Genomic DNA, 9,851 nt, shown 5'->3' with positions numbered 1-9,851 from the left:
TAATGCAATTATTTCCTCGTTTACCGACTTCATTTTACGAATGAAAAAGTCCACAGACTCGCATTACTTTCTCTGATTATTTTCGTTCCCTTTCGTCATTAATATTTCTGTGTCATACACACCATTCCCTTAGAGTTTCTCCATCCACACACACTCGAAGTGTTAGTCCATCTTCTCCATTTAATAAGTTTCAAAATTATTTTACGATGGTCGTCTCAATATATATATTTTTTTTCTATATAATTTTGCGATTGATTTGAATGGCTTACAAACTTTGTTTACACTTGTGGTCATCTAAAACCCTCTATTTCTTAAACTTGAGTTGGAAGACCAACTTGAAGAGATCTATGACTTTTTTTGATACTCTTTGTATAGCTAGAGTTATTGGGTCTTTTTACTAGTCAAAAAGTATTACACTGGATCTCATTTTTCCTTTGTCTAACACGTACACCAAATAGTCTGGCATACTCTTTACATATTCTCCTCTGTCCTCATACACTTGAAAACACTGAAATTACCAAACAATTCTTCTTTACCCAAGGGGTTAATTACTGCAATGTAATTGTTCAGTGGCTACTTTTCTCTTGGTAATGGTAGAAGAGACTCCATAGCTATGATAAACCATTCTTCTAAGAGTAGGGCACTCCAAAATCAAACTATTGTTCTCTAGTCTTAGGTAATGTCGAATCATCTGTACTTTAGCCTTCCACTGTCTTGAGTTAGAGTTCTCTTGCTTGAGAGTACACTCAGGCATACTACTCTATTTTACTTATCTTCATCTTGTTTTTTAAGTTTTTATGTTTTATACAAAAGGTTTATATTTATGTTGTTACTATTCTCAAGATATTTTATTTTAATTGTTCACTACTTCTCTTGTAGTTTATTTTATCATTTTCTTTCCTCACTTGGCTAATTTTCCATGTTGGAGTCCTTGAGCTAATAGCCTTTTGTTTTTCCAAATACGGTTGTAGCTTAGGTAATAATAATAATAATAATAATAATAATAATAATAATAATAATAATAATAATAATAATAATAATAATAATAATAATAATAATAATAATAATGTCTCCAAAGAAATATTCCGTGCAACTGTAATTTCTACAAATGCAAAATGTAAAACTTTGAATAAAATCCATTTTCTAACATCGGTAGCAGGTGACCAAATCACTAAAAACTTTATGCAAGTGTTCTTCGAATACACTATTGTAAGCCATTTTGAAGCGCGGCTTTCCACTAATGCTGCTTACAAGCGCTCCATCAGTCTTTCCAAAGGAAGGCTTCAAGACTCTCTTTGGTATTTGGAAATTCTTTTTTTCTCTTTATGGTGTGTGAAATTTCATTCGCTTTTCCTGAATTAGGTTTATTTAAAGTCTTGGGTTAGAGTTCTCTTGCTTAAGGGAACACTCCTGCACTATATTCTATTTGCTTCCTTACATCCTTTCCTCACTGGGCTACTTTTTCATGTAGGAGCACTTGGGCTTATAGCATCCTGCTTTTCCAGCTAGGCTTGTAGCTTAGCTAATAATAATAATAATAATAATAATAATAATAATAATAATAATAATAATAATAATAATAATAATAATAATAATAAGTCCACCATCAGGCACACCAAAGAAAGGTAATGTTACTTAGTCGATGACTGGTTTCATACTCGAGAAGGATCCTCTACTTATGAGTAAAACTGTTTTCCTTTCAGTCATTCTTTCACAAAAAAAAAGAGGGGGGGGATGTAGTGTTGATTTCTATCGATTGGACAAAGAATCCCTTGAAGGAAGAAAAAAGTGAGAGAGAAGAAGAGGAGAGTTCGAGAAGGCTTTTGATTGATTGAAAGAGTTTGAGCGTTTGATCCATTACCGGGACGGAGTCTTTCTTTGTTTGAGAAGAAGCTCTCCATTTCTCTTCTCTACTCAAAAGGGTTCAAGGCTCTCCCCAAGGGTTCCACAGGATACCTTGCAGGATTTTGAAAAGGAAGGGACACACAAAAGGGAACTCCTACTTTCTCTTTTATTATTATTATTATTATTACCTCCGCCAACGAAGTTGGAATGAGGTTATATTTTTGTCCCTGTTTGTTTGTGTGTTTGTGTGTATGTTCGTGTGTATATTTGTTTGTTAACAGCTTCCTTGTCACAATTTTAATGGTAATAAAACCTCCAGGGATTAACTGTTATGTAAAAGCTGGAAATGATTAAATATCAGAAGGCCAAGTTCACAGGCGAATGTCATGGTCAAGCAAAATTTCCATTTCACGCAATCAGCCATATGTTTGGACATCGTTATCACAGAGACTTCAAACCTAGTTCATATTCGAGTGTTTGAGAATCCATTGAAAATAATACATGTTAAGGTCAAAGGTCAAGGTCGAGCAAAAGGTCGATAAATAGGCTGCTGCGGAAAAGCAGGATTTTAAGCCCAGGGGCTTCCAACATGCTAAAAATAGCCCAATGAGGAAAGGAAATAAGGAAATTAATAAACTGCAAAAGTTTTAATGAACAATTAAAAAAAAGATTAAGAACACTAACAACATTGAAATAAATCTTTCATATCTAAAATACAAAATAAAAAAAATAAGAGGAAGTGAAATAAGATAGAACAGTGTGCTGGGGTGTACCTTCTTCAGGCAAGAGAACTCTACTCTTCGACAGTGGAAGACCATAGTATAGAGGCTATGGTACTACCCAAGACTAGAGAACAATGGTTTCATTTTGGAGTGTCTTCCTTCTTGAGTCTGTTTGTTTCTTGCTAGTGTGTAGCGAAGGACTTTGGTAAGGAGGTATGGAAGAGACGGGGAGATTGACCTAGGACTACATGAGTAGACTGAAGGACAGCTGTATATGGTCAGTAAAAATGAAAAATTAAAATAAAATGGTTAAAAAACATTAAAACGATTAATGGATATCATTTCTGATGGACAGAAATATCTATAGTTTTCCAATAATTCTGGCTACCTTAATTTGGCAGTTTATTACATTAATTCTGGCTACCTTAATTTGGCAGTTTATTTCATTAATTCTTATCTAATAATAACGTCATAACTATGTTTAGAATGTAACTATAAAATTTTTGAGTTTAAAAGCTACAAAGTGATAAAAATTGCAAATGTTTAAATGTTCATAGTAAGATCAAAAGAATTTGCAATAAGGAGAGGTAAATAGCTTGAAAGGGAACATTAACCGTTATCAACATAATGTATTAACAACCACATCAAGTGTCAACTACCTTATAAGTGTTAATAACCATATCAAGTGTTAGCTACCTTATAAGTGTAAACAACCACATCACGTGTTAACTACCTTATAAGTGTTAACAACCACATCAAATGTTAACTACCTTATAAGTGTAAACAGCCACATCAAGCGTTAACTACCTTATAAGTGTTAACAACCACATCAAGTGTTAACTACCTTGTAAGTGTAAACAGCCACATCCAGCGTTAACTACCTTATAAGTGTAAACAGCCACATCAAGCGTTAACTCCCTTATAAATGTTAACAGCAACATCAAGCGTTAACTACCTTATAAGTGTTAACAGTCACATCAAGCGTTAACTACCTTATAAGTGTTAACAGTCACATCAAGCGTTAACTACCTTATAAGTGTTAACAGCCACATCAAGCGTTAACTACCTTATAAGTGTTAACAATCACATCAAGCGTTAACTACCTCATAAGTATTATCTGCCACATCAAGCGTTAACTACCTTATAAGTGTTAACAACCACATCATGCGTTAACTACCTTATAAATGTTAACAACCACATCAAGCGTCAACTGTATACCTTATAAGTGTTAACAACCACATCAAGCGTTAACTACCTTATAAGTGTTAACAACCACATCAAGCGTTAACTACCTTATAAGTGTTAACAACCACATCAAGTGTCAACTACCTTATAAGTGTTAACAATCACATCACGTGTTAACTACCTTATAAGTGTAAACAACTACATCAAGCGTTAACTACCTTATAAGTGTAAACAACCACATCAAGCGTTAACTACCTTATAAGTGTTGACAACCACATCAAGCATTAACTACCTTATAAGTGTAAACAGCCACATCAAGCGTTAACTACCTTACAAGTGTTAACAACCACATCATGTGTTAACTACCTTATAAGTGTAAACAGCCACATCCAGCGTTAACTACCTTATAAGTGTAAACAGCCACATCAAGCGTTAACTACCTTATAATTGTTAAAAGCCACATCAAGCTTTAACTACCTTATAAGTGTTAACAGTCACATCAAGCGTTAACTACCTTATAAGTGTTAATAGTCACATCAAGCGTTAACTACCTCATAAGTGTTAACAGCCACATCAAGCCTTAACTACCTTATAAGTGTTAACAATGACATCAAGCGTTAACTACCTCATAAGTGTTATCTGCCACATCAATCGTTAACTACCTTATAAGCGTTAACAACCACATCATGCGTTAACTACCTTATAAGTGTTAACAACCACATCAAGCGTCAACTGTATACCTTATAAGTGTTAACAACCACATCAAGCGTTAACTACCTTATAAGTGTTAACAACCACATCAAGTGTCAACTACCTTATAAGTGTTAACAACCACATCACGTGTTAACTACTTTATAAGTGTTCAGAACTACATCAAGCGTTAACTACCTTGTAAGTGTAAACAACCACATCAAGCGTTAACTACCTCATAAGTGTTATCTGCCACATCAAGCGTTAACTACCTTATAAGTGTTAACAACCACATCATGCGTTAACTACCTTATAAGTGTTAACAACCACATCATGCGTTAACTACCTTATAAGTGTTAACAACCACATCAAGTGACAACTACCTTATAAGTGTTAACAACTACACAAGCGTTAACTACCTTATAAGTGTAAACAGCCACATCAAGCGTTAACTACCTTATAAGTGTTAACAACCACATCAAGCATTAACTACCTTATAAGTGTTAACTGCTGCATCAACTATCAACAGCCAAATCAAGTGACAGTGACAATGCCCTAGAGACTGATCATATATACAATAAATCTAGGACCAGTAGGACCAAACAATGGCTCCCCTAAATATCCCATCCTTAGCTCACAAGGATAGTGAGATTACAGACACTATAAGAAACTATAAAGCTTGAGCGAGTCTCAAACCCTTATCCAACAGATCACCAGGCAGGGATATTTGAAATTGGCTACCATAACACCCTATGTCTATAAAAAATACATATTTACACTAAAATATACTGTGAATTGAACTAATACTAGTAAGCCTATTGAAGCTATTTCATGAAATTCAACATAATCTTGATACTTCTTCGAAGTCGTTTTCACCTTTTTTATCAAAGTATTAAACTGAATTACTATGAGATTCAGGGCCCCTGTAACACGGTTTTTTCGCAATAACTTTTTTTCTATGAATTTCATAAATATAACGCTTATTCAGAATGCACATTATATCTACACATAAATTTTGACTATATTCTGCATTACGTAGGTTGAATAAATTTGGTACTTTATTAAGTAAAAGTGACGATTTTTGAAGACGGGCCAACTTACTCAGAGAAAAGGTTTCAAATGCTCTCGTTACGTAACTTATGACGGCATTTTTTCTCTCTTTCTCGATCGATGATTGGTTATACGTAACGAAGGCTATACCTCTGCCAACAATAACACAAAAGTGTAAATAAAAGGAAAGCAGTACACCTTTATGAACTCTGAAACCTCTCCACTGAGAATTGTCATAATGAACAAACGAACAGAATATGTTAATAAATACAAAAACACTTCGATTATTTGTCTAACTCCCAAAATAAGTTTCCTAAGAAATTACAGTCTACTTTATAGGTCACAATCAGATTGACAAAGTGTATGGAATAGTTGGTAATTTTCAAAAACGTAGTAGACCAGCTTGATTTGATAACTGCTATATCCAATGTCAAGCAATTTTTATTCATTGTCTATCTACCTACCTATTTACTGTAAAAAAAAAAAAAAGATAGCCGGTACCGTATTTTCGCTTTAAACCTTCACCAATAATTATCGTCAGAATGATGACTTCATGAGACTCCACCCACTTTGGCCTCGTTATGAATCAGGATAACACTGAAGGCTATCATGGGCATTGTTGGATCAGAAAATTCAAATTCTGGCTATAAAAACTCATTTCTCGAGTAGTTGTAAGAAGTGCTAAATGATCCTCAATGATCCCAGCAGTTGGCCTAAACGTTTAATTCATGCATACTACTGTTGCGGCAGTACTGCTACAGTAGTATTACTACTCCAGCACTGATACCCCACCCACATCTATGTATTGTTCCGCCATTCATAAAGTCTTTGTCATGTTTTTTCACTGTGCAATAAGCCATGGCCTCCTCAGAAATTAAGTTTAACATTAGATGATAGGTTATTTCATTAAGCTGACAAATTATGGTAACTGGGTATGTTATTGCCGACGTTGAAGCTAAAGATAAAGTATGGTATCATTCCTTCATTGCATTATCATCTTTACTACTATTTGTTTTGCTACATGTAGTAAATATTCTAAAGGATAAATGAATTATGTTCACTTTACTTTTATAGATTCCCATTAGATGTACAAATAAAACTCCTAAAACTATTCATGATTCATTTACAAAATACAGTCATGCCCAAAACATAGCCAGCACGTTCGTACGGCCTAAGAAGAAGAAAAAAAATTATATCGGATGATCCGTTGGTCTGATGGAGATTTTAGCACAAAAATCTTATTTTAACAAAAAAAGTTATATAAAGACTGTTTACATACAATCTCTCTCTCTCTCTCTCTCTCTCTCTCTCTCTTGGTGGCATAGTGAATAGTTAATGGAAATGTTCAAAAGCCTGAATGACCTTACAAGTATTATAATCATGTTACGCTAAATACAAATCAGACCATAAACATTTGATTTAAACTAGAAACTGAATAATTACCTATTCAGGCTATAATAGATATGGCCAAGGGCTTTCTCATGACTGTATAAAGTTGCAAGTCGTAAGACAAATGCAGGTTTGCAACCACGGGGGCAATTTCAAATCCTGTTAGCCATTCTTGACTGTTATGGGTTTCAGAGCAGATGGAAGAAGGTGAATGGGTGTCTGGTGGATGGGCGGGGCAAAATTTTGTCCAAAGGTGTTTATATTGCTTACGTAATGAATGTTTTCGACTCTTGGCTCGGTATCACTGGCCATGGCGTCGGCTGGATCATTTTTACTCTATAAAAATTAAAACCATCGGGTTTAGGTTATTGATAATGCTGAAAAAATTTGTGTGTGGTTGTAAAATATACATATGTGAACTTTCAGCTACACCCGATGCTTTGATAAGGAGCAAAGTCCAAAAAACCGTGTTACAGAGGCCCTGAATCTTATAGTAGTTATTATAACGTGTTATCTATTCGTATCAATTACAGGAAAACATTCTGCTAATTACCTGCTCTGTGAAAACATAACTTTCTTTACTTCACCGCAAAAAACTTAGAATTGCTTTCTGATTAAGTGATGTGATTAATTAGACTCCAAAACGTGTAAATAAACAAGATAAATACACAAACAAACATAAAATGCATGGAATAATAAAATTAACACACGAACATTGAAAAAAAAAAAAAAACAGCATTTCTTGTAACACAAGTAAAGAAGGAGGAGGGTGGGGTTAAGAAGGGAACAACTTACAAGGGAGTATTTATGTCATGAGGGAATCTTCTTCGGGAACCGGTGGCTTTGTGTGCTCAAGGATAGGTTTTAAGGTGCTCTCTCTCTCTCTCTCTCTCTCTCTCTCTCTCTCTCTCTCTCTCTCTCTCTCTCTCTCTCTCTCTCTCTCTCTCTCTCTCATACCGAATATCCACACGTTTAAGTTTCTCGGATAGCAGACAATGTAAAAGTTATCTTTTGTTATAAGTTTTAATTTGCCAAGAAATTCCATGTATGGTATATAAGGAAAACTCTCCAAGTTACAGAACTGGCTACGCAAAAACATTCTCGTAATTAGTCAACAAGTTTACATCAACCAATATATATATATATATATATATATATATATATATATATATATATATATATATATATATATATATATATATATATATATATATATATATATATATATATAAGTATATATATATATATATATATATATATATATATATATATATATATATATATATATATATATATATATATATACATAGATATATATATATATACATATATATATATATATATATATATATATATATATATATATATATATATATATTATATATATATATATATATATATATATTATATATATATATATATATATATATATATATATATATATATATATATATATATATATATATATATATCATGTGTAAATTGTTACTCACACCAGATCAATGTTCGTAATCCTTTTTATTTAAATAATTGAGTTCATAGATATAATTAAAGTTTTAACACAACAAAAAATATCAAATATTACGTTTAATGAAACTTTGAGTTAGTTTTGGTTTCCTGGAATCTAATTGGCAAACTTTCAACTGCATTTTGATTTAATGAATTTACAAACTGTTTCAATACGATATAGTTTACCGTATCTTGATCTTGAATACATCTATTTCAGTTACTAGGAATCAAGATGAAGCTCAAAATATCAAAATTGCAGCAAATATTTTTATGTTGTACAGGCTGGCATAAGTCTTTTTTGTGGTTTGTATATGAAAGATCTGTTTTAATGGTGTTACTGTTTTTAAAATATTTCATTTTAATTGCTCATTACTTGTTCTGTAGTTTATTTATTTCCTTATTTCCTCTTCTAACTGGGCTATTTTCCCCTGTTGGAGCCCTTGGGATTATAGTATCCTACTTTTCCAATTATGGATGTAGTTTACCTCATAATAATAAATACATATATAAGAAATGAAACTTTAAGATATATTATTCAAGTGCCATATGTGGATGAGATCATGGTGAGGGGTAGATGGAGATGGTTTGGGTATGCTCTTCGCACTCCCCAAGAGAGATTAGTTCACCAAACATATGACTGGGCTCCACCAGGCACGAGAAGAGTTGGAAGACCCAGGCCTACATGGCTGAGGACTATGAAGCGTGAAACAGGAGATGACGAATGGAGAATTATTGAATTAAAAGCTCAAGATAGAGACGACTGTTGAAATCTAACCGAGGCCCTTTATGTCAATAGGTGTAGGAGGAGATGATGATATATAAACACGTTACAAAAATGTGCCTAGTTCTCTCTCTCTCTCTCTCTCTCTCTCTCTCTCTCTCTCTCTACACCCAAAATGCGAGTGTTTCTCATCTAGTTAAAATAGCAACTTCTCTGAAACTCCACTTATTTATAGCGTTATACAAATAGCCATAATCGCCTACCGCGGAATACAACCTGAGTTACTATTTACAATAGGAATTTGCGGCAGTTGTAAACTAGAAACCACAAACATGCACACCAATGACGTCATCATGGCGGACAACTATGTTTAGTCATGCGAGAGTCTATGATCCCTTGCTGTTAAATATAACTATAACTATAAAGGTAATGTGAGTTATAAACTGTTTGACAAAACAATAACACATCTCTTAATAGACACGACACTTCGAATTTAGGGTTTCTAAATACTAATGTGTTATTTGTACTTGTGAATAGTTTTTTAAATGCATTTTTTTATTGTGTGTGTGGAAACGTTGCCAGTGTATGGATTCTTGTAAGATTGGAAGCGATTATCCTGTAAAGTGAAATACTTTACCACAAAACTGAGCATAAAATGTCGGTAATTCTCTTGATTAGTGGATGAGATTTATCAATACACGATTTAGTTATGCTGAACAGGATTGATTTTTTCATAAATT

Source organism: Palaemon carinicauda, chromosome 32, assembly GCF_036898095.1.
Source record: "Palaemon carinicauda isolate YSFRI2023 chromosome 32, ASM3689809v2, whole genome shotgun sequence".
In the NCBI taxonomy this organism is placed as follows: domain Eukaryota; kingdom Metazoa; phylum Arthropoda; class Malacostraca; order Decapoda; family Palaemonidae; genus Palaemon; species Palaemon carinicauda.
The sequence above is the reverse complement of the archived record's forward strand: the minus strand, read 5'-3'. Positions refer to the sequence as shown.